We start from the raw sequence: 26,404 nt of genomic DNA, 5'->3' as shown, positions 1-26,404 counted from the left end.
TGATCTTATCCATCATCATTTCTAATCTAGATAACCAAGAGAGACATCAAAATCAGCCTCTTTGCTTTTACTTTATCCTCCATTTTCCACCCTAGATATCCAGAATGATCTAAGAAAATATAAAGTAGATCATTTCTTAAACTCTACCATGACTTTAATTAATGCTGAGAATAAAATCTAGTTCTTTACCCTGGATTTCATGACATGACCCTCACCCCTCTTAGCTCACTGTGCTGAAGTCACAAAGGCCTTCTTTTCTTGTCTTTAAAACTTGTCTGACTCTCCTTTCTTTTAAGGCTCTTGAAATAGCCCCTTCCTCTGCCTAGAAGTTCTCCTGAAGGATCTTTAACAACTGGTTTCTCCACTTAATCATAGCCTCATCAGAAGGGCCTACTGTGACTGCACGTTCTAAAATCACTGCGAATGCATACATAATGGTTTGCTATTCATAGCATGATCAAGGACCAGCAGCCCTGGCATCACTTGTTAGCTTGTTAGAAATGTAGAGTCCCAGCCCAGGACCACTCGTCAGAATCTGCATTGTAACAAGTTCTGCACTTCCGTTGTGTGTACTATAAAGAGTGAGATGCATTAACCTAGCACGCCCCTCTCCTTTGCTTTTCTTTAAAACACTTACATTTCCAGATTTGCTCTTGTCTGTCAGTATATATTTGTATGAGCTGTACTCCTCTACTAAACAGAAGCTCCAAGAGGACATGGTCCTTATCAGTGTCACTTACCTCTAAAATGTCCAGTTACAAGAGCAGCACCTAATATTCATGCAGTTTGTTGAATGAATTAATGAACTATCCACATTTACCTGAGATCAGACACTTTAAGAAGGGGAAGAATTCCCTTCGCCTCCCTTCACCTCACAGCTCCCAGTTCATGAAATAAATTATGCACATCTGTGCCACTTTGGGAGATTGAGGGGAATTCCATCCAAAAGGTAATCTGCTTTCAAACTGAACTGAGATTGACTACAATGTCAGGCCTCTGTCAGCCTTCTTGTTCTAGAACAGCTACAACTCCAGAGTGTCTGGGCACTGACCCGAGTTCTCATGAGTAACTCTGGCCAGTAGGGACCACAGCTAAAACTGATGTCTTTACACTTTTGGCAGGACTGTGAATTCACTTTGCTGAGGATGGATAAAATGGCTGGAATGAGAGATGCAGGTGTTGAATATACCAGGAGCAAGTAGAGGAAATGACAGAGGAGAGTGTCTGAGAAAATGAGCAAAATGAGGTAGGAAAAGTAGATTCCACAAAGAGATACCTAGTTTTATGGGGAGAGAAAAGGCCCAGGTGGACCCTTCTTTCCCCATGATTATTTTTTCTCTACATCTTCACATCACATTCTAATTTATCATCCTTACATGACAAATAAGATCATCTCAGGAGTCAGCCACTGAGTATCTATACATTTTTTTTCCCAAGCAGTGACTTTAATTCTATGGCCAGGCCAAAATGTACACATTTTCATTTTCTCCATTTCTTGTTTTCTCTTGCACCATTACCTCCTCAGTTTTTCACACCGAACTTTTCATTTCCAGACAACTTACATCTTGACAGCAGAAAAGTGCTAAGTTGTGCTATTCACAGACTTAAAGTCAAAATTTTGAAAGAGAATTCAGATATACTGGGGCTCTTTTGTAAAAAACAAAACCAAAAAACTATAAAGTTAATCTGAGGTAAAATAATCACAGAACACGAATATAAAAGGTAAGTTCTGAAGTGGAAAATACAAAATACAAGACAGATTGTCATAATTGGGAGCTGGAGAGAGAAATAAAGAAATTTTAAAAGATCTGACTTGCCACAAGAAATTCTGCAATTTTACACTAGTCTTTTGGTACTTTTTTTTTTTTTTTTTAATCTGCAGAGGCCATCAGGCTCCATCTTTAGTCCGAATTATTAGGATATTTAATCATGTCCATCAAAACATTCCAGAGTGTATATCCTTTTGCTTGGAAAGACAATTTGGTTATGTCCAAATCTTCATAATTTATTTAATGTCTTTATATTAATATTTGAAAAAATATATAAAATATCTTCTCTAATGATTAAAGACATCATAAGGAAACTAAGATATTGAAATAAATATGGATAAACAACTGAAAAAAAAGACAGTCATACCTTTAAAGATGTAGTCATGTGCTCTTTCCTGGACACCCCAAAGCCCTCAGGACACATTTAGTTAACATCACTTTTGCTGCTTTTTTTTATAGGAATTTATCCTCCTGGATCTTAACAGTTACTTTTGGATGGGGCTGATATGTCTATCCAAACAACAAATATAGCCATTTGCAAATGAATGTATTCCCAAATACCTACAAACCCACACAGCACATGCAAGCAGCATGGGCATGTGCTATAAGAAACTCAGGACAGCAATACTGAACTCAAGTGAATGCTTTTCAAACTACTTGTTAGCTCCTGAAACAGATTTCACTTTGTCTAGAACTTGGAAAGGCAAAAGCAGCCATGGAAACAAAAAAGAAAAGAATAAAAAATAATGAATAACAAATCTGGTGTTTTCCAACTCAAGAAGCCACAGTTGATTTGAGAAGTGGCAGAACATATAAACTGCTTCCAATTTTATTCAAGCAAAATCTTCTATCCCAGCCTTTGTATATGCCTGGACTCACACATCACGGTTACACACCAAAGCCCTCAGGAACTAGAGTTTTAGATCAGTGTCAGAGCATTTATATTTAAAAAAAAAAAAATACCCTGAAAATGCCAGCTCTACCCCAGCTAGGATTGCTTCCCCCGTGTCCCGCAGTTAGAGTTGTCAACATCAGTAATATACATGACGTTTGAACTTCTTCCAAGTGACTTACCCACACATTCACTCTCCTGAAAAATCTCAGTATCTGGCCACCTGCTGTTCAATGTGGAGAAGAGTTGAAAGATTATTTTCCGCTGAAATTAAAAAGAAGTGAAAACAAACAATTCCAACTGAATACCTCAGTTGGTGTTAAGACCACCGCTGCCTGAGGTCATTAGCTGACCTGCTACAGGAAGTCCATCCTCTGTGACAGCCTCCTTAAAAGAGGCAGATACATTGGAAGTTTTAAAGAACCTTGCATTGTTACAATATTGCACCTAAAATAGATTTTTGCACCTGACTCTTTTTTGAGGTTAATAAACATAATCGTAATATCCTCTTATAGGATTAATGGAGGAACCCAATCTCTCTCTCTTTCTTTTTTTTTTTTTTTTAGGGCCACACCTGCGGCATATGGAGGTTCCCAAGCTAGGGGTCCATTCAGGAGCTGTTGCTGCCAGCCTACACCAGAGTCACAGCAATACCAAATTCGAGCTGCATCTGAGACCTACACTACAACTCACAGCAACGCCAGATCCTTAACCCACTGAGCAAGGCCAGGGATCAAACCCACAACTTTATGGTTCCTAATCGGATTTATTCCCACTGTGCCACGACGGGAACTCCCAGGAACCCAATCTCAAATGAACTAAGGCACAAATGCTACCTACTCCTTTCCTCATTTAAAAATAAGAAATTTTCAGAGTTCCTGTTATGGCTCAGCAGGTTTAGAACCCAACTAGCATCTATGAGGGTGCAGGTTTAATCACTGGCCTCGGGTTAAGGATCTCGTGTTGCTGTAACCTGCGACGTAGGTCACAAACATGGCTTGGATCTGGCATTGCTGTGGCTGTGGCTGTGGCTGGCAGCTGAGCTCAGACTCAACCCCTAGCCCGGGAACTAACATATACCATGGGGTGTGTCCCTAAAAAGAAAAAAAAAAGAAAAAGAAATTTTCCTGTAAGGTTCCTATGAGGAAGCTTAAAGAGGCCTTTTGACCACACTAAATTTATTCATTCTTTCTTTCATTTGACTTGTGTCAATTCACTCATATTTTTTTCTGTGCTGCTACTCAGGGATTTCAAAAAGTGCACCTGTCTCTGTTCCCATACTCAGAAAACTTATATTTTTGAAGGTGCTTAAATATGTACACATAGATTTGGTAAAATAATAATACATTATCTAGCAATGCAAAATTTAGTCATAAGAGGAATTCCCACCATGGCACAGTGGGTTAAGTATCCCGGTGCAGTGGCCCAAGTTGTAGTGGAGGTATGGGTTTGATCCGTAGCCTGGTGCAGTGGGTTAAAAAATCTTGTGTTGCCACATCTGCAGCTTAGGTTGCAGCTGCCACTCTGATTCAATCCATGGCCTGGGAATTTCCTTATGTCATGGGCATGGCGATAGCATTTTTTAAAAAAATTAAATATTAATAAAAAATTTAGGCATAAAAGCATATATGGTAGTATAAAGTAAATAGTCTAGGAATTTAATCAAATGATATTTGTACAGTCAGCATGTTCAGAAAGATGGGGAAGCTTCAACTAGGCATTTTATAAAGAAGGATTTAAATAGTTGGGGATAAGTGAAAAAGACATTTTCCATATGTAGGGACTACATGATCAACTGCAGGGAGGAGGTGACGTATGTGGGAATGGAAAGGAATTAATATAATGATGCCATTCCTATGTTAGTTTAATTCATTTATTTGCCACATAGATCTTCTACCTCCTAAAAATTTTCAAAGGCCTTTTAGTTAGACTGAAAGTATTAGTTTGTTATAGGAAGGAAACTCATTTATGCTAGGTCAGGGAATACTAAAAAGGGGAAGGTGAGAGAGAGAAGTTTAATATAATCTACTTTCCTAAAATTCCAAGGGAAGGAAGCAATTACAGCTGAAACTCTCAGATGGAAGACCTCCAGTTGCAGCATTTCTAGGAATTGCAATGACACAATTTTGCGATAGTTCTTTCCAGTTTTCCATTTGGCTATTCTCTCAAGCTTTGATTATTTTTATATGCCTATCTTCTTAATTCTCTTTCTATTCCTTGCACATTGACCTTGTCTTCTTAATATAGTTTTCATTCTCTATTTTTCTGTATCTCCTTTCTTAAGGTTTCTACCCATCTCTGGCTTTCTCCTGATACTGATGTATTCACATCTCCTCACTCCCTACTAAAGTAACGATGACTGGCACTCAGGATGAGCTCTTTCTCATAACAAGCTGATGTTAATCCCCTGTATTTCTCCACTCTGTTTTCCTGAATGCAAGAATCCAGTTTCCCTAGCTCATTTCCCACAGAACAGAAGTTTCATATAAAGCTACTCCTGTATTGTTGTATAGCCTCATGAATGGCTGCCTTTCTGTCTGGAGCACTGCCCATCTGAAAAGGTAAATACAGAAAGTGGTACAAAGGTGGCTGATGGGGGTTCCTTCCTCAAAGAGATCTGTGGACAGAGCAGGTTTCTTTGAAGAGGCTGTGGTAATGAAAGTAACAATCATGGGCACCTCCAGTAGAAAAGGTAAGGGCCATGTCTACTTTGTTTTTGGTTTTTTGGGTTTTTTTTTACATTTTAATTTTTTTTATTGTGATTTCCCCAATGCAATTTTTTCCACTGTACAGATGGTGACCCAGTTACATATACATGTATACATTCTTTTTTCTCCCATTATCATGCTCCGTCTTAAGTGACTAGACATAGTTCTGATTGCTATACAGCAGGATCTCATTGCTCATCCATTCCAAAAGCAATAGTTTGTATCTATTAACCCCAAGCTCCCAATCCATCCCACTCCCTCCCCCTCCCCCTTGGCAACCACAAGTCTATTCTGTAAGTCTATGATTTTCTTTTCTGTGGGAAGGTTCATTTGTGCCATCTATTAGATTGCAGATATGTGATGTCATATGGTATTTGCCTTTCTCTTTCTGATTTATTTCACTCAGGATGAGAGTCTCTAGTTCCATCCATGATGCTGAAAATGACATTATTTTGTTCTTTTTTATGGCTGAGTAGTATTCCATCATGTATATATACCACTTCTTCCTAATCCAATCATCTGTTGATGGACATTTGGGTTGTTTCCATTTCTTGGCCATTGTGAATAGAGCTGCAATGAACATTTGGGTGCATCTGTCTTTTTTAAGGAAGCTTTTGTCTGGATATATGTCCAAGAGTGGGGCTGCTGGGTCATGTGGTAGTTCTATGTATAGTTTTCTAAGGTACCTCCATATTGTTCTCCATAGTGATTGTACCAATTTACGTTCACACCAACAGTGCTCGAGGGTTCCCTTTTCGCCACACCCCCTCCAGCATTTGTTATTTGTGGACTTCTTAACGATGGCCATTCTGACTGGTGTGAGGTGGTATCTCCTGGTAGTTTTGATTTTCATTTTTCTAATAATCTACTTTGTAATCCATTTCAAGAGAGATGTTTCATTTTTATGGCAATGAGTTTATGGTCTACTCTGCTTTAGATTGTGATAAGGCTTTGGCTTTCATTAAGGTAACTGGCTCTCCAAAACTGTTCTGCAAAATAGTTATTCCAATTTTAGAGATGAGGAAACTGAAACTGAAATCATTTAAGCAATGTATTTCAAATCAAGAAACAAGTAATTGATGAAACAGATTTTTCCATGTTTATTAAATGTAAAAAGGGATATGGTTAATCTATTCCTAACTTCTCAATTCCCTTATTATACAACTCTGATAACTTCAGATAAAATTTAATCCTATACTTGGTGACTTCAGACTGGTGTAATCAATCATTTGATGAACCAAATAATTGCTTTTGCTCTCTCATTTACTTTAATTATGGGCAACATTGGGTAATACTAGTTCATATTTGTCAAATGTGAAACTAAAAAAAAAGAAAAAACTTTTTAAAACCCATTTTAATTTTAAAAGACTCATTTTGAATTATCTATCAAAGCTAAAACAGACTGCTCATATGTTCTACATTTTTGTTTCTGATGATATATCTTTATTAAAGGCTGGTTTTTTTAATAACTTTTTATACTTAAAGTCACAGTTCTACTAAGGAAAACATTTGGGTGTGTGACCATTAACAGTAGTAATTTCCAGCTTAGGTAATATGATGTATTTGTAAAACTTGGTCTGATATTTATTCCATGCATTCAATCTACAAATAAAACCTACTCAATAAACTATTGCAGTAAAATCTGAGACAGGGATCCATGGAATATTTCCTGAAGTACAACTTTTTCCTTGGCACTTTTTTTTGAGTCTTTATTATTATTATTATTATTATTTTTATTTTTAATAGTTATTTCCCCAATACAATTTTTTTCTGCTGTACAGATGGTGACCCAGTTACACATACATGTACACATTCTATTTTCTCACATCATGCTCCATCATAAGTGACCAGACATAGTTCCGAGTGCTACCAGCAAGATCTCATTGCTCATCCATTCCAAAGGCAATAGTTTGTATCTATTAATCCCAAGCTCCCCAACCACACCACTCCCTCCCCGTCCCTCTTGGCAACCACAAGTCTATTTTGCAAGTCCATGATTTTCTTCTCTGTAGAAAGGTTCATTTGTGCCATATATTAGATTCCAGATATAAGTTATATCATATGGTATTTTTCTTTCTCTTTCTGACTTACTTCACTCATGATGAGAGTCTCTAGTTCCATCCATATTGCTGCAAATGGCATTATGTCATTCTTTTTTATGGCTGAGTAGTATTCCATTGTGTACATATACCACATCATCCTGATCCAATCATCTGTTGATGGACATCAGGGTTGTTTCCATGTCTTGGCCATTGTGGATAGAGCTGCAATGAACATGTGGGTGCATGTGTCCTTGGCACTTTGTTTTTGTTTGGTTTGTTTTTTTTTTTTTTTTTTTTTTGCTTTTTAGGGCTACCCGCAAGGCATGAGGTTCCCAGGCTAGGAGTCACATCAGAACAGTAGCCACTGGCCTACACCACAGCCACAGCAACATCAGATCCAAGGCGTATCTGCAACCTACACCATAGCCTATGGCTGAGCCACAAGGGGAACTCCTTTCTTGGCACTTTGGATGTCTAAGGTAGTATTCACGGTTTATGGCCTTAAAGAACTTGAAACATTTCATGTGTGAAATGTAGTCAAAATAAACTGGGCACAAAAACAATTTAATCTAGGCAACAAAATTAATAACATAAAAATGTGTATGGCAGAAGGTCAGAACAGTAAATCAATGTGGGTTGGAAAAGTCAAGAAGAATAGGTAGGATTGGTGATGGGAAGCTTAAGATATAGTATAAAGGAAGATAGGTACATATGAACACACCAAAGTTTGTTTAACTTGCACTTTGCTAAAAAAACAGGCATGTTTCACAATCAAAGAAGCTGGTTGAAGTTGAATAATTAGGATTTTATTTTATTTTTCTTAGATATCCCTGAATATATACTTTTTAAAAAATCACTATATAAAATCAGGGATCAAAAATTCCAATGAGGTATTCTATTTTTGCCTTCCTCTTTATCTCCACAATTAAAAAAAAATTGTTAGTAAACTTTTTCTTTCAAGCAAATATCTAATCACCTTATGAAAACTTAAGATATTTTGAGGTAACAAATAGATGACCAATATCAGGTTTTGCTTTTGAAGAGTAATTCAGCCTCTGAAGAAAAATGAAAGTTCTCCCCACTTTCCTTTGGGAGAGTCCTGGGGACCTTGGGACCCAGAGAACATGCAATCAAGTTTGGTTCTTTTTTGGCTTCAGTTTTACATAATGATGAATGGTTAGGGATCAAGGTGTATATTAGTCCTGCCTGATCAACTTCATAGATCTGCTTAGGATAACATCTTATCGTTTCCATTTTGCCCAGCAAAAAGCTTAATAGGAAGGAAAGAACATGATATTGGCAACAGAAAATGTGCTCTTTTCAAGGATGAGAAGTAATCTGTTCAAATAGTTCCATTTACCTCTCTCAAAACATTTTAAGAATCTGTATTTGACCTTTGTTATCTAACTTCTGGCCTGGCCAGAAGCTGTCTTTTTTAGTGATTTCAAGTATCACTCTATTACCACTGGGAGAACTAATTAAATGCAAAGGGTGTATTTTAGCTAGAAAAAACCTGGGTATTTCATATTTCGGAATTCTGAGTACTTGAGAATTTGATTTAAGATAGTGATTGTGGAGATGTTGGTCTGAGTTCCAGAAGCTACCTGGACATTTACGTTACTTGGGATTCATTGGGCTTCCTTGATCCAAGGATTTCTGTCTTCCAGCAAATCACATGTATATTTTCAGCCATTCTTCTTTGCAAGTTAGATTTTTTCTCAATATGTCTTCTTGAAACTTTGCATTGATGTTAAACTTTTTTTTTTTACTCTATCTTCCATAACTCTTGACTCTCTTTTCTGTCATCTGTGTCTCTCTGAGCTGTATTACAGATTAAAAAAAAAGTCTGTCTCTCATATTTCTAATTTTCCCTTTAGTATTGTCTTATCTTCTTTTAATGTATCAATCGAACTTTTATTTTCAAGTGTTTTATTTATTTCATTTATTCAAGTTTCATTTACTTCAGATTTAGTTAATAATATATAACCTCTTGTTTCTTGCTCTTATTTTTAAATATTTATGTATATATAAACAAAATATATTTATATATACTTATAGCTTCTAATTTTTGTTCCCCATTATCTGTGGAAATTCTTTAGTCCTCAACAAAAGTTGCATTCTGCCACAGATGAATTATAATTGCTTATCGTAAGTGAAGGGAATGTATGTTTGGTGGGTATGGGAAGGCACTGCCAGCTCAGAAATATTTAAAATTACATTCTCTACTTGAAGTTTTTCAGATCACACAGGAATAAAATAATATCAAAAGCCTATATGAAGGCTGACATGGAATTATAAACTCTCAAAGGATATTTTCTTTAATTTCCCATTTACCCAGTGCCAAGGTCAAGACAAATTTTCTGAAATTCTCTTTTGATGCATTAGGTGCAGACTTTTTGGTTCATAACTTTATGGAGAGATCTCCACCTTGAATTAGCCTATGTTTCACCTCTTGCTCTGTGATTTAGTTTGAAATATTCAGAATTAAAACACTCAGTTACCTCCCTGGCTTCTAGCCTTCACTTGACTTTGGGGGAAAGGCAGAGTTTTAAGAATTTTATATGATACTTTAGAGTTCTTTGTTTTTAATTCAAGAAGATCATTGGGGTTATCTGTTTGGGAAATAGGATGGCATTTCACAATCAAGCTTATACCCTATATTCTTGAGATTTGTGCAAAGTTGCTCTTTCATTTGAACAATTAGGAATAAGTCTTTACATGTCAATAACATAGATAGTCAACTGGTTAACCAGGGTAGTTTCAAAGACCTGAAACTTATGTTTCATGAATAGCCTACCTCTTCTCACCAGTCTCCTTACCCTAACACCAAAAGAAATCACCTTTCCCTTCTTCTCATAACATCTTCAGTGTGTCCTGGTTGTGACTGTTGCCTGCACGATTTTTGCCTTCATTCCTTCCATGTAGAAATTAACAGGATTTCACATTTATACAGAAAGTGAGAAGATCAGGGATGTTGAGAACATGACTTTGCCTCTGAGAGCTCTATGTCTTCCTAGGAATGACCTGAGTAAAGATATACCCTAGGAAACACTCTCCTTGGACAAAAGGAGTGGAATTCAATGGTTTCTTCTAATCAAAGATGTGTTCAAATCTTTTCTATACTCCTCAATATCTTTGACCTATATAGCTTTTTTTCTCATATTCCTTACTCTTTTTTTTTTTACCCCTGTGTTTGCCTTTAAAAATTGATTACAGTTATCTGAACATGCTAATATATTTCTTGCCTCTTTCTGCACATTTATTCTCTGCTTTGTCTTCAACATGTCCAACTTTTATTCTCCAATACCTGTCTTATTTGTTCATCTGGTTATGGATCCTTCGTGAATCCTTTCTGTATCCTTTGCCCTGAGAAATATTCATTTCTTCCTTTAGGCTATCACTGTAACTTTTATACAGGTCTGTTAAAATAGCTATCAGCCATAATCAAACAATTTATGTTTATTCTTCCCTCCTTAATGATATCTGAGCTCCTTAAAGGTAAAAGCAGCAACTTTTTCATCTTTTTATATTCAATGCAAGGGAAAATTGCAATTACTCAATAAAAAGATTGATTAATGAATTAATTAACATGGAAGACATTATCAGTGCCTGCTTTCATAAGTTTAGGTATATATGATCACTCGATATTAACACATATAAAATGCTGATCAATCAAAGCAGTCAGAGACCAAGGAGGTATGGTTCAGAAACCAACTATTACAAGAATTTGGGTATTTACTCCATGATCAAGCCCATTTTATTATGTTTCCTTTCTTTCTTCCTCTTCTTTCCCTTCTCCTGCTCCTCCTTCTTCTTCCTCTTGTTTTGTCTATGCCTGAGACATGCAATTAAGAAATTCCCAGGCCAGGGATCAGACCTGTGCCATAGCAGCAACCTGAACTGCTGCTGTGACAATGCCTGACCCTTAATACATTGAACTACCAGAGAATGCGAGAATATTGATAATTTGAATCTCTTCTACTTGCAAGATTCTAGGAGAGTATAGCTTTATATATATATATGGATATATTCTGTAATTGATTTAATTTAATGTAATTTTCTCCAAAATTCATGATGGATGTTAGGTTATATGTAGCTATACTCATTTTACAGACCACAGACCATGACATGTTGTATAGGAAAAGTTGGCATGTCAAGATTAGTCTCTATACTCAATTACTATTTGTTGTTCAGATTAACTGGGTAATGGGAGAACCAGAACTAGCCTTTCAGTAATTGGAATCATGGTCTGAAAATCAGCCCACCATAACCAGCTGCCTTCATATATCTTTGGCTGAATGTTCAGCCTAGTTATCTGAACACGTTAAGATGTTGGCAGTTAAAGTGTCATTTTTAAAATTAATATCTCTAAAGCCTGTACCTTGCCAAGTATACTTTCTCACTGAATATCTGAATCTGTGTTTTCTCAACTTGACTATTGCACTTGTGAGATCAGTGCTTGATTATTTGTTGTTACTCATTGTTCAGTTAAGTTTTTTTTTTAATTTTCTATTTGCTGTGCTTTTCTTAAAAAACTGTGTGAAAAAAATAAGAAAGTGGTTGTTATCCTTCTGTGTTCTTAGGATTAAAAAAATTGAAGAAAGCTGTCTACCCTTATCACAATCTTAGGCTGATTTTATTTCAAAAGATAAGAATGGAAGCTGAGCAAATTTCTGGTTAATGGTTGAAGTGAAGATGTGCTTACGAAAGAAAGATTCAATTGCTCCTTGAGCTGCTGGGCAGCAGCAGGGTCTATGAATGTCGGGGAACCTCAATTGCTGAGAGCTATGGGGGGAGCAAATAGACATTTGTGTGAGTTGCCTGGGTACTGGGAAGCATCTGAATGAATATGAGGTGATGTTCAACCCCATTGTGTTTATATGAATACACATTACCATTTCCCACAAGGAAGCTGATAACAGCATCATGATGTTTTGCTGTAAAAATCCATTGAACATTTTCCTGCATGTTTTAGTCCTTTTAAAATGGCTCAGGGATAGGCATAGGAAGAGCCATTGCCCCTCTGTAACATTATCTTTCCCCAAATGAGAACCCATTGGAACACACGGTAGGGGTGTTCACTGCAAAATGCTTAGCATAGACAACTAGAGCAAATAAGGGATTTTCCTTTAAACCCAGCAGGTTTGAGGTTGTAAGTGGTGGGGTGGGGTGACAGTCATTGTTTTCCTCTTCTCCCTGTATTTCTATGTTAAAGCTTACTTAGGGGAGCAGATAAAGAGCAAGGGGATTTAATTATGCATAAATGGAAGACAATGAAGAGTCCTTAGGAGTGTAATTAGCTGTGGAAGTAGATGTGTGTACCCTTATAGTTACATTTTATTTTCATAGGGATATAAAAGTTCAGAAAAGCCTGGGTTTAGGACCACAGATGCACATTCAGAGGTTAACACAGTATTTTGCAGATATTGCGTGTTAGCACAGATTTCATAAAAAAAAAAAAGTGAAAAGCTGTTCCACCCAATAGCAGTAGCAATAATAACAATAAGTATTTACCCAATAAAATAACCTATTCTCTAACAAAGTAACAATGTTTAAATTTACTCTAAAATTTTTTACAAGAAAAAAGAAGAAGAGAAATAAACTAAGATCTTAAACCTATGGCTAGAGTTCTGCTCCTAATTCAATGCCTTCAACTTCTAAACATCTAGAAGTGGAAACAAGAGACAGGTTGTTGCAACTGGAAAGTAGATCATGTCACTGGGATGTGGGTCATTAAGATTGAGTTTCTATATAACAAACACATTCCTTTCTGAACATAGGTTATTAAAGATATATCAGTACATATTATATTTAAGGTGATAATTCTTGTGGCCTGGAGATTTATTCTCTTTTCATAATCATCTTTGATAAAATGTCCTAATACTTAATGATAACCTCTGTCCTGCCAGGTTATTGCTCAGTCTTAATGACCTCCTAATCGGTTTTTTTTTCAGTTTTTTTTTTTTTTTTGGTCAGGGTTTGTCCCAACTGAGGATAGACCCTGTGGCAAAGGGATCCAGCCAGTATTCATCCAGAGTTGGGGAAGTTCTCTTTCACTCTGAAAAAGGACAGGCAAGGCTCGGTGACATATGCTGATGTATGTTATTAAAGAACATTTACGTGAAAGATTATCAAGTTACTTAAGTGTTAAAATGGTTCCTTAGTGGCAAGGAGAGTCATTAAGGATATTAAGAGAAGATATCAACCAATTAGAATTAAGAATCAGCTGGATGAAACAGACAGGAAGAAGGGGAAGAATTAGACCAGGAGTATTTTCTCTGTGTAAGCAGGGCATACTGAGGAAAATCAGAAGAGAATTAGGACTGGCAAATGAGGAAACAAGAGTGAAAAGGACAAAGATGGAGCTGGAGGGGCTGGAAGAATTGTGCAGAAAAACTCCTTAAAGATGGAAGCGAATGACAATACCAAACTTTACCTGATCCCTGTGCTATAAAAAAACAGTGACACTAAATACATCCCTCTATCCTTTTGTGTTCACCTAAACACAAAGGACATTTCTGCCCTTGCATATATTGAGATATGACCTGTCTCCATTCTCTATATGCTCTCATAAGATTCATGAATCATCCCTCATCTCTTGGTACTCTAAGAACCAGGTCGCCTTGCTTTTCATTGAGAAGTTCCTTGTTAAGGAACATTTTCCCTATTCAATAACATGAATCCAATCATATCCTTAGCTGTCTGGTGAATTTTGTCTTCCACATAAGGATGTGCATTTCTTCTACAAGCAACAGTGGAATCAACAAAGATTCCTCCCCCAGTGGTATTGCCATCCAGAAAATGATCACCCTGAGTTTTAAAAGGGGAAGAAGAAAAGAGGAAGAGTAAATTAGAACTATTAAAATCTTAATTTTCCCTATGGAAGCTTCTTCTGGGTCTAAGTCAACAGGTAGAAGTGTCCCCAAGATATGTGAACAGTTTAGTTTGAGCCCTGACTCACCTCCAGCCTCTATAGGACAGATGTGAAGAAACGACATGGAATGAGAGATGATTCTCAACATAGATGATTCTAAGGTCTAATTTGGTGCCCTAAATCACCTATGTTATCAGGTCTGTCTGGATGCACAGGAGCAGCCTAGCAGGTAAGGGAGATGACGCATAACCACTGGTCTCATAGGAGGTGCAGGACAGTGGCACCCAGGAGGGGATCATTTTCAATGAAATGTCTGACTGATGGTTCAATCTCTGTTTGACTCTGGGTGTTGAAGTATTGAAATATTTAGATGCAATATGTCCATCCCAAATTTCTGTTAATTTAGGAAAATTTTCTATGAAGTAATTCCTCCTGTAGGGTCCTCCAGGGTTAATGGTGGGAGAGTGAACACCAATCTAGAAAGTGGACTCATTAGGAACTGGGAGCTCACATTTTTTTTGGAAACGGGAGTAAAGTCAGTCATTTATGCACTTGACTGCCACTGCAACTTCAACCCTGAGAGCAGCCCCTTTCCCTGGTTGAGTTCTCAGTATCTCATCTTGAGGGGCACACACACTTCATTGAACTCCAATAGAAGAGAGTTTGTTATACTAAACCAATCAGCTTCACCGTATTGTTTTATATTACTCCTTTACTGTATTGAATTAATTTAAAATAGCAGTATATGTTAAGTAGGAAATTGTAAATATGCAAAACAATGTATGGTTAAAATTATTTCTCTTTCTTCCCTGACCCCTAGATGTTGTTACACTGAAGCAAACCTGGTTGCTAAATGCATTCAATGTTTTCAGCATTTATGTGATGTGTGAGTGAGAGTGAAAGAGAGAAAAATGTTATGTATTATATATATTATAAATGTCATTGTGTATAGTTAGTTTACTGTCTCCATATTTATACAAAACTATGATATAGTTGTGAGGAAACTATATCACATTATACTCTCTGATCTGTATGTTGTCTTTTTATTTACCAGCAAACATGTATTAAAGATTCTTTCATATCCATATACAAACAATGGCCCTATTTTTTAATAGCTACAGAAATCCATGTATATTTTTGTACAATGATATACCCTTAATATATTTAAGCAGTCCCCAATCAATGGGCATATAAGTTATTTCTGATCTTCCCAAATATAAAAATGAACATGTGGAATTTTCTTGCTTACACAGAATTCTTGCATGTTTGCTTATATATCTCTGGGATAAATATCTTGAGAAGGAATTTCTAAGCCAAAAACTAAGTGCATTTGTATTTATGATAGGCATTGCTCATTTGCCTTATAGATGTTCTACAGTTTTATACTCCTTCACTGTTTCCTTGCATCCAAAATGACATACTATGAAATCAGCTTTGTAATCTGAGCATACAAATAATTAAAATGTTGTTTATTTGCATATGAAATGTTTGTTTCTCTTATTTTGAATAATTACCTTTTTCTAATGGCAATGACACTTTTCAAATCAACAGTGGTTATCTTTTATGGCAGAATATTCCTCTGTATTACTTCTTTCCCCAGCACCTAGCACATAGCACTATATATGGATTATTGATTCATTGATCCTACTGCAAGAGTTGATTGGGCATCACTAGCATAAAACTTCTCTGTGCCTGACTTTTTCCCTTCTTAGTTTCCAAAGTGGCCTCATTACAAGTAAGAGCAGAAAATACCTCTTACCTCCTGCTCTGCTGTTAATATTTCATGAGAAGTGTTTAGGAGGAGGATAAATATAAATTCAGTTTCACGTGTCACTGCAATGAAGGAAGATATATGTAAATGAACTTCTTGACAGGATGTAGGACTTAAAGCTTCTTTGGATGGGAATTCTTCATTTGTGAAGCATGTTTTCCCCCAGGGGAGTAAAACAAGATTTGATTCAGTTTTTTTTTTTCCCTAAATTAAATTAAACGAAATGGTCATATGGTCCCCAAGGGAATGCATACTTCAGATTCTGATAGGAAGATGGCTTACTCCAAAGCAAGTAACTTTTGAATAAATTGAAACTGTCTCAATGAGACAAGGAGGGGGGGAAGTGAATTGATGCACTGGTCTAATGAGCCATATTGTTAAAACCCATTCCAAAGATCACAGCATGTTCCCAGCAGATAGTTGAGTATAGTGTTCACTAAAAAGAGTGTTACCACGGTAAATGTTAATGTTACTGGTGTTTGTTGGAATATTTCTTCATCATTCAAATATACCCCGTGGGGACTAAATAATAGGTTGGAGAGAAGAATTCTTTATTTTCAATCATAAATCTACCAAAAGTATTTTTTTTTTCATTTCATAGTCAACACTGGTTTTTATTTTACAAAATTAATTAGATTTCATTCTCTTGGAATCTAGGTGTTTTTCACTTCCAACTATAGGTTGCAACTTCACATAATACTTGTAAAGGATGTATAGGATGTTTATTAAGTGCCTAGTCCTGTGCTATTTACTATAAAAGCACAAAGAAAAATAAAGGTCACAAAACAAAACAAAAGGACCTTATAGACATATATTAAGCAGTGCAATTTGCATTATGTTTTTATTCCTTGTTGGAACCCCTGCTGCCGGCATCCCAGTTAGGCTCAGGCAAGGGGCTTCTGGTAGCTCCCTCTTTCCCACTTTGTCCACTATAACCAGACTCAACTTCCTCAAGTTCTGCTTTAGAAATGGCCCAGCCATGGCTCCCATTTCCTACTGACAAAAAGTGAAGACCCCAAACATAAACTGTGCAGAGTAAGTGGGATCTGTCAGATGTGTCGGATTTATTCCTTCTTACTCCACATAGCCTTTCCTTAGTCTCTGGATTTCTCAGCACATTTCCAAACGTTCTGCATGTTTCCTCTATTATGTCTTTTTTTTTTTTTTTGTCTTCTTGCCTTTTTTTGAGCCACTCCCGCGGCATGTGGAGGTTCCCAGGCTAGGGGTCGATTTGGAGCTGTAGCCACTGGCCTACGCCAGAGCCACAGCAACAGCAATGTGGGATCCGAGCCACGTCTGCGACCTACACCACAGCTCACGGCAACGCCAGACCCTTAACCCACTGAGCAAGGCCAGGGACCGAACCTGCAACCTCATGGTTCCTAGTTGGATTCGTTAACCACTGCGCCACGACGGGAACTCCATATTATGTCTTCTTTTTATCTTTAATTTTTATTGAAATATAGTTGAGTTACCATGTTGTGTTTGTTTCAGGTGTACAGCAAAATGATTCATTTATATATATATGATAATTAATATTCTTTTCCATTTTAGGTTATTATAAGATATTAAGTATAATTCCCAGTGCTATACAGTAGGTCTTTGTTGGTTATATATTTTATATATAGTAGCGTATATATTTTAATCCTAAGCTCCTAATTTATCCTTCCCCCAAATTTTCCCTTTGGCAATCATACGTTTTGTGTGTGTGTCTTTTATTTTCATTGAATTATAGCTGATTTACAATGTTGTTCCAATTTCTCTTACAGCAAAATGATTCAGTCTTACATACACATGCATTCTTTTTTAAAAATATTTTTCCCATCAAGGTCTATCTCAGGAGATTGCATATAGCTCCCTGTGCTATACAGTAGAAACTTCTTGTCCATCCATTCAAAATGTAATAGTTTGCATCTTTTATAAGTTTCTTTCTATGCTTATGAATATATTTCTGTTTTTGTAAATGAGGTAATTTATATTTTTTTATCAGCCTAACTGAAGTAAGTCAGAAAGAGAAAGACAGATACTCTATGGTACTACTTACATGTGGAATCCATTGGGTCTTCTGGAATGAATTTCCCTCCTTGCCTACACAAGAAGCTCCTCTCAACCTTCAAAGCCCACCTCAAATACAACTTCTAGCCACTCCACCTCACTAACATTTCTATTTCCACAACTTTTTCCCATACCCCTCTTAGAATACTTAACACATACTTCTTTTCAGTTGTAGGTGTTTGGTGCCATTCTTCATTTCTCCATGATAGTAAATTTCACTGAAGACAGAGGATGGTTTTTTTCCCCCAGGGACTGGATTTTATTTGGGATGCAGTGGTTCTGGTGCTCAGAGTAAATGCCATATCAGACTCTGTGTTTTTCTGTTCCAATTCTGCATTTTATTCTCTGGGCTGTTAAAGTTTGTTATGTCCAGCTCAGTTTCCTAACTCCATTCATTCATTTAGGTGCTCATTTATTATACAAATACATTTTTAAAAATTTATTCAAAAATAGAATTAAGGAGTTCCCGTCGTGGTGCAGTGGTTAACGAATCCGACTAGGAACCATGAGGTTGCGGGTTCGGTCCCTGCCCTTGCTCAGTGGGTTAACGATCCGGCGTTGTGGTGTAGGTTGCAGACGTGGCTCGGATCCCGCGTTGCTGTGGCTCTGGCATAGGCTGGTGGCTGTAGCTCCAATTTGACCCCTAGCCTGGGAACCTCCATATGCCGCGGGAGTGGCCCAAGAAAAGGCAAAAAGACAAAAAAAAAAAAAGAATTAAAGCAATTACTATGTGCTGGAGAGTGCACTGGTGAACAGACTTTAAGAGGCTGGGACCCAAGCATTCACATGGGGCCCTGAGCTGAGGAGAGATCTGTACTTGGCCTAATATTCTGCTTTTATCATTTTGAAATTCTTAATAATTTTTGAACAAGGGACCCAGATTTTCATTTTGTATGAGGAAATGATATAGCCAGTCCTAATGTCACCATCAGCATAGGAAATAACAAGCAAATTAGGACCTGAAAAGAGAAAAATACCAGTGATAAGGGCTATGAAAGTCTGGGTGACAATTTAAATTCAGTGGTCAGGGGAAACCTCTTAGACGTTACATTTAAAGCTGAGATTTGAATGATAAAAATTAACCATGTGGAATGCTGAAGAACATTCCAGGTGGTGGAAACACCAAGTGCTAAGAAGCTGAGGTAGGGGTGAAATTAGAGTGGTTAAAAAACGCTGTTCTTGGGAAAGAAAGCCCAAGGTAGAGAATGGTTCAGGCTAGAGATTGGTCTGGGCCAGATCATTAAGGATATGGGGTTTGCCTTTTATTCTAAATGTGATAGGAGGTCATTATAGGGTTTATGGTGAGGATGTTAAATTTGACATATATTTTAAAAGATCACTATTTTCAATTATAATGATACAGAAATGGAACAGGCCTACCAGTAAGGAGACTACTGCACAATCCTAGACAAGCAATGATGATGGATTGAACCAGGATAGGACCCAATCACCTGAAAGAAGTAGAGTATTGGGAATAGAGTTGAAAGGACCGCTGATAGATTGGGTGTGGGACAGCAGAGAAAGGGGGGGTATCAAGAGTAATCCTTAGATTTTTGAGGTTATGTCATTTATTGAAGTAGACACGATTGCCAAATATAATTTTAGAACGTTATATTATATATTCTTTCTTGGACATCTATATGGGGAACTCAGAAGGGAAGGTGTGTATCATTACTATCACAAAACAAGGATAACAGCACCCACCTAATTGATTACTCTGTATCATCAGTGACATCATACACGTAAAAATGGTGCCCCATGATTTCTACATAGGAATGCTCAATATATGTTAATTATTTGTTACTTGTGAAATACATACCTAAGTATAATTGTAGATCATAATTCAGAGAACTTCATAGCAGTAAAGGCAGCTCTAACTAAAATATATAAAGGAATAGCAGTATGGAAGGAGAAAAAAGGTTTGAAAAAAATTTGGAGAAGGAATAAGGGAGGGAGACTTGTCCCTCTCTTTAAACATTGGTGGCTCATCAGGTTGAGGATCTAGCATTGTTGCTGTTGTGGCATGGGTTCAGTCTTCGGCCCAGGGAACTTCCGGATACGGGGGCCACATAACATCTAAATATTGAAATATGTCCCTATTCTTAAGTGTAGCCTTATTTGCAAAGTAATGCTAGCATATCTTGGAATACAAAGCAGTGCACAGAACCCTCCTTAGAGAAGAGAGTTGCTGGACCCAGCATCTTCAGCCATTTGTTCCTATGGCCCTGAATTGTTTAGAATTATAAAATAGATATAAAACCATGTGGCCATACTACCACTCCTATACTTGAGTGAAAATTAAAAAAACAACAAAACAAAAAAGCCAAAGAAAATAGTGGTTGTGAGTATAATTAGCAAAGACAGAGTGTCAGACAGGGGAAGGGATTATTACAGATAGCATTTCTGCTGTCTTGAGTCCTTCTCATGGTCTCCCCAAATTCATCCTCTGGTGACTCTAGTTCCTCCAAAGTATTTTCTGTGCAACTTACTCACCAGGGTCCTTTGCATTGTCTCATTTCTATTGCTCTGCATAGGAAACTAAAAATACATATCTCGCAGATTTGTGTTACGCTAAATGATCATTTAAATGTTCAGATCGGAACCCCTGGAATTTTCCATCTGCCTTTCGTCTGCTGGGCTGGTTCTGGAAAGGCACTGCTGAGAGCTTCCCTGCGGGTTGGCTTTGCCGGTGGGTGTGATTGAAAATCTGTAGCTAACACTTGGAGAAACAGGGTACAGGGAGAGTTAATAAAGGACAAAAATAGAGATCAAAAAGATATAAACACATATCACAGTTTGATCTCAATATCATTTTTTAAATAATACATTTGCACATTTTCAAGATCAGCCTCTCTGTGGTTTCTTGCAGGGGACAGAATATTCTTGCAAGTTGCAGGCAGCTGATCTAGTTTTAAAGAAAAGGGTAGAGGTGGCAAATTGCCAATTAGATTGCAGGTGGTGATGGGGATAGGAGGGTGGAGATGGATAGTCTTGATGTCAAAAAATTCATGCTGATGACAAAGAGAGGGTAAAGACACATTTGGGGACTGAGAAAAGGCAGGCAAGCCAAATGTAGCAGGTGAAGTAAATCATATACTTGCTCTTTGTTTTTGCTTACAAGAAGAGCCCCCCAAACATGGAGATCATTATACAGAATGTCCAAGGCAAATTAAGGAAAATAATTATTGTAGCTGATGAAGCAGAACTCCTATTAGAGCTAAATGCTACTTCACAGGGCTCAGTGGTGGAGGCTCGTACTAAATGCATTTTTCAGCATCTTTAGTGTAGTATATTAAATTAAGTTTTTAACCACTTTTCTCCTCCCCTTTATTTTCCTCCCTGCCCTCCTCCTCTTTCTTCAGTCTCTCAGGCAGGTGATTCAGGGGTGGAGGTCTGGAGAAACTGCTACAAGAAAGGAACTGTGAACAAGAAAGCCCTATTTTCCAACTCCTTTTTCTCTAAGTAAATAAAAATCTAGAGGAGTAATTAATGGTAGAGACCCGAGGCTTCAAGGGATGAGGAGTGACCTGTCCCCACAGAAAATGGAGCAGAAAAGAGATGATGGAGAATTCTTAAGCTTGCCTATTTTATCATTTTTTTTCTTTCTGTTTTTACTTAAAGGAATTCTTGCATCTTGAGTGTTTCTTTGTCCTCATGCTCCCCTCCTCTGTGCAAAAGCAGGGCTGAGATGGGGAATTATATATGATGATTCACGATGTATGTGTTTTCCCTTATTTCTTAGCTAACATAGTTCTAATTTTTGTCATTTGCTTGTTTTAAATGATGGTTTGTGTTAGGTGTATTTTTATTGTATTCAGTGTATTGCAATCCATAAATTATATAGCTCTCTAGTTAGAAAACAAGTTGTTGAGTATAGATAATTGAGTCTTTCTTTGCTTTCATATCCCATGATGCTCTAGCAATATTTGCCGTTTTTGGCCATATGACAGATATGTATTATATACAGGAGGGAGTGAATTTCTTTGAATTCTTTTCTAGGAAAGTTTCTGACCCAAAAGTTGCCCTATGGATGCTCTGTGACTACCAGCTCTCATTTTCATGATGATCAAAGGCAGCAGTCTCCGGCACTGTTCTGGCCACAACAAGTGCCCAGTCCTCTACTGGTTTAAAGGAAGCATTTCTGATTCCACTTCATCCAAGAAAGGGCATGGGTTTTACAAAGGCCCTCTCCTTCCATGTTAGACCTTTGCATTCTCCAACATGTGCTGCCAGTGCCATCTGTTCAAACAGAACTTTTGATTGGTGGACAGGAACCAAGTTGCAATACTTCAGTTTCTCATTTCGGAGTCTTTATCAAAGAATAGCTGGTACTCAATGAGTCTTTGGTAATAATATTGATGATCAAAAAAGTGTTTCAGGTTAGATTAATCCAAAAAAGATGGAAATGTGTGTTTGCTTATAAACCTTAACTCCTCTCCATATCCAAAAATATCTGTTAATGACTTTGCATCACTTGCAGCCCATGTATACTACTCACCACTTCAGAGGAATATGAGATAACTATTCATCTGCAGAATTAGTGTCTATTCCCTCTCTGTCACTTACCCGTGAGATCATGGGAAAATGAGACTCTGACATCAATCATCACTTAGGTCAGATGAAAGTGATCCTAACTCTTCTGAATTGTAATAATGTCTACTGCTGAGGCTTACTCTATGCCAGACATATATCTGAGTGTTTTACATGTATTTATGTATGTATTTCTTAAAAGAACCTAATATGATAGAAAGTATGATTTTCCCATTTTACAGATAAGACAAATGAAGCATGGGAGATTAAGTAACTTGGCCCAGGTCAAAAAGCTAATAAACAACTGAGCTGGAATTTAGTGAAGGAGTGTGGCTCTGGTGCCCAGGTTTATCATCCACACACAGCACTGCCTCTTATTGACTGCATGTTGCAAAGATCAAAGTCAGTAATCCCACTCCTTCTGACCCTACTTGGCCACTAGCTGAGAATTCCAGATTTGCTCCACCATCAGCAGAAAGCAGTGCTGGCAACTACGCATGCCTCATTCAGGCTATTCCTTCCTTAGGATTGGCTGTGGCTGTTTTCAGGCTGACATATTTCCCTCTGTTCTCTGGAGTAAGGCAGGAGAATTGACTCAGGAAATGTGTCCCAAGCTCTTTGTGCAATGGTGTTTAAAATGCAACCCTGTCTGGGAGAAACATGACTTGAAGGGCCTTAATGCAAACCCCCATTCTGCTCTCCCCATGGGCAGAGAAGGGACTGGCTGACCCTGTGGGCAGAGAAGGGACTTGCATGGCCATGATGGCACATATTCAGTGGGAAGACTTGATTCTACAACCTTGTGGTTACAGTTGCCAAATCGTGAGTGACCAATAGAGAACTTTGTTAACGGTGTGGAATTCACTTCTGCCACACTCTGCACAAATACGTATGCAATATATTATTAGTTCTTTCAACTACAGGCCTGTCCAGATGTGATTTAATTCAAACTCTGATTATCTTTTCCTTTTTTTTAACCTTTATAATTGTAACATTGTTAATCTGTTTCTGCTTTTAAGGAAAATGGCAAACCATGAAGCATTGCTCTGAAACAATTTATTTGATAGCAAACATCAGAAAATCACAAGGTGGAGGGAATGAAATGATGGTAGATGTTATGGTGGCCCCGAGAAAAGCAACTTGCAGAGTCCTAGAGTCCACATTTTTAAGAAACACAGAGTGGGTGGATTATCTTTGGAAATTATTAGAGAAGATGTATTTATATAGATTCCTTTCCAAAAGATGAATCCAATCATCATTCCATAGATAAATGTGGAGTCTTAATGGCAAATGTTGATTTAATATTCGAGTCTGAGTCTTGCAGTAAAAAGACTGAATTGCATTAGAAGAGCTAGGCTAAAACTGGGTAGACACGGAAACCTAATACCACAGCAAATAAATCTGGCAGCACAATTTAAAGCTGAAAAGAAATAGAAAGATAAATGGTGTCATAAAAGATTCACAGGGGCGTTTTTAACTGAACTGCTAAATATTTTAAAACGGAATAGCCAAGGCCATTTTGTATTAGAAACCCAAATGAGTGGCTCTCTCAATTTATTAAATTGAGTTCCCTCATGTTTATCAGGCTTGTTCTCCCTGAGAGGTACTGTACTAGGCACTGCAGTATTGGAATGGTACTCAAGGAGATACTGACTAGTAAGGGAGATGAGACAAGTAGCTCAACAATTTAAATACAGACTATAATAATTTAGGAAAAGGGGACGGCTGGTGAGAACCATATTTTCATTTGTGCAAGCCTATTTGAAGGAATGTCCAGAGCTATTTCCTCCTACTGAGTTCCTATGCCTTTTGTTAAACAACCCAAGTTCCCTAACTGCAACCAGGGAGAAACCTCCAGCCAAAGACACATATCATGGCCACTAAAAAGGACAGTGAAGCAGGATTTCCATTTTGGATGAGAACTAAGCCATTCGGAGTTCCCGTCATGGCGCAGTGGTTAACGAATCCGACTAGGAACCATGAGGTTGCGGGTTCGGTCCCTGCCCTTGCTCAGTGGGTTAACGATCCGGCGTTGTGGTGTAGGTTGCAGACGCTGCTCGGATCCCGCGTTGCTGTGGCTCTGGCATAGGCCGGTGGCTACAGCTCCGATTCGACCCCTAGCCTGGGAACCTCCATATGCCGCGGGAGCGGCCCAAGAAATAGCAACAACAACAACAAAAAGACAAAAGACAAAAAAAAAAGAAGTAGGCCATTCATCAGATCATCTCTTTAGTTGGAGTTTGGAGTTCAAGAGTAAGGACAAGAGAAGCAGGACAGCAATGCAGGCACACGTGAAAGGAAGGAATCATTTCTAAGCATCTGGATCTGGTTGCTGTAGAGAACCAGCTTATGAACCATTGCTCTTAGGTGCACAGAAAACAGAAACTTCCATGGAAGTGCACACTGCATTTGGACCCAGCTGAGAAAATATGAGAAAGGCTTGGAATGGTAAGAAGCAGAGGCATTTTTAACTTTAAAGGAAACTGCAGTGGGGAAAATAGATTTCTAAAGCCCCCTACAGAATTTGCTGACTAAGGAGTTGGTTGATATGCTCAAGGACACTGTTAATGAAAAGAAAAGAAAAAAAAAAAAAACAAAACACATGCAATAGGATCCTAAATTCACAGCGGGCTTTTTAATTGAACATTTACAAACTTTTAAAAACTCGAAGACTACTTTAATAAAACTATATCAAATTTTAACAGGCAGAGTTTGAGCCAAGTAAATTACTGGTGAATATGCTGAGATTCCAGCCTCTGCCTCTACTGGCTAATGTGTTGTCCTGTTTTACTAATTAGGGTGCCTGGGTACCAATGGACTTTGAGGATAGTGGAAAGGAATGGCTACTGAAGAACTGGTGTGCATTGAGGAATGACAAGGGGGCTCTACCTGCCTAAAATTAGCTCAGTTCCATCCTTCTACTGGAGAGGTGATTTCTTGTGCTAGGGCAAATGGGAATATCCTGGGGAAGGAATTTTTATTTTTCTTTGTTTACTGTCTGGTAGGAATTTTGTTAGTAGGTCCATTGACCCCAAGATCCAGCTAAGGATGTAACTGGATGGTAACGGAGGACCTGTGATGGAGGCGGTGGCCTGACTGGTCAGGAAAAGAGTAGATCAAGAGGGCTCTATGAGTGCTGTGGGGTCCTCTTTGTCTGGAATTTTCTGGTAAAAGAAAGGTGCTCCAAGAAGTAGAAAGGTGTTGGACACAAGTTTCATTTACTTTTCTAATTACATTCAGGGATGCCCATACTGTGAATTCTTAAATGCGTATGTGAAATATGCATCTTTCTCTTTACCAATAATTTACCCTTTTATCCAACCTTGTTTAGACTTTAAAAACATGTATCTTCCTAATTCTTTCCCAGCTTTTAAAAGACCCATATCCAGGAAAGAATGTTAGTAAGGTAGTTAATATTTGAATGTGAACTACTTATGGCTTAACCTGTGTTCCTTTCTGGGCACATTTCTAGTTCAAAGGGCACAAATTCTAGGATAAAAAAATCTGTTTCAGGGAGTTCCCATCCTGGTGCAGCAGAAATGAATTCGACTAGGAACCATGAGGTTGCGAGTTCAATCCCTGGCCTCGCTCAGTGGGTTAGGAATCTGGCGTTGCCATGAGCTGTGGTGTACGTCACAGACACAGCTTGGATCTGACATTGCTGTGTCTGTGGTGTAGGCCAGTGGCTACAGCTCTGATTGGACCCCTAGCCTGGAACCTCCATTGGCTGTGGGTACAGCCCTAAAAAACAGCAAACAAAAAA

The sequence above is a fragment of the Phacochoerus africanus genome, chromosome 8 (genome assembly GCF_016906955.1).
Source record: "Phacochoerus africanus isolate WHEZ1 chromosome 8, ROS_Pafr_v1, whole genome shotgun sequence".
Classification (NCBI taxonomy): domain Eukaryota; kingdom Metazoa; phylum Chordata; class Mammalia; order Artiodactyla; family Suidae; genus Phacochoerus; species Phacochoerus africanus.
Note: the sequence above shows the minus strand (reverse complement) of the source record.